The following is a 929-nucleotide window of genomic DNA, read 5'->3' as shown; positions in this document are numbered from 1 at the left end:
CACGGCCCCGTCCCGTGACGTCACTGCGGTAAGCGTTTTATCCTGACATATGCATGCACCTAGCCTGAAGGCCTTGTTTTGCACACGAATGTTGTTCTCTGGCCCTTTCTCATAGATTGTTGACAAGAAAGTGAAAGATGCCGATGGTGCCCTGAATGAGGAGGCCCAACTGTCAAACCCTTTCGTGCCATTAATAGGCACTTGATTCACCTACGCCTTTGCAACGTGGTATATGGCGGGTCGTCAAGAATGGCGGATTCCTGCCGGATATTTACAAGTCTTCCTTGCGCGAAGGTTTACATGTTAAGAAAGCCCGGATGATCGGTGTTAATCCTCAGCCATCCACTGGGGCATCTCTCCCAGTTTGCGTGATTCTTCGCCACCTCACATACCATATGTTTGGCAACTGGAAGGCTTTTTGGAGGCCTTATTTGTAGCTTTCATGCCAGTGCCAATAAACTGTAGGGCATTGTGGAGTCTGAAAATACTGCCGGTCCTTTTTTACAAAACACAGTAATTATCAAGGATACCGCAAGACAACGAAACATTTTTTTTCGGGTGCTCTAAGTTTGTAAAAAAAAATTGATGGTTCTCTGCCTCGCAAATATTTTAAACGTTTAACAATACTCAAGAGAGAGTAGCGCTTATCACAAATGAGTTACTCTCTTTGTTGATATATATGGAGGAGAGATATTTGCATTTTTAAAATGTGAATTTTTAACGCTCATGCAATCAGGTTCTTTCCTAAAAGTGCTACGCAAAGAATGCCTTAGCTTCAGTGGTAGAAATGAATTCGTCATTGCTGCATTATTGTCTAGAGTTATCTATGGAAAGTGCTCTTCACGAGGTCATAGTTCTGGGCGCATTTTTGTGAAAAACGCTCTCTGCATAATTAGTGCCCTAAACACTTGGAAATAATCTCAACGAAG

This window comes from Amblyomma mixtum, chromosome 2, assembly GCF_055824585.1.
Source record: "Amblyomma mixtum isolate Tamu chromosome 2, ASM5582458v1, whole genome shotgun sequence".
Lineage (NCBI taxonomy): Eukaryota > Metazoa > Arthropoda > Arachnida > Ixodida > Ixodidae > Amblyomma > Amblyomma mixtum.
This window is presented reverse-complemented; position numbering follows the sequence as displayed.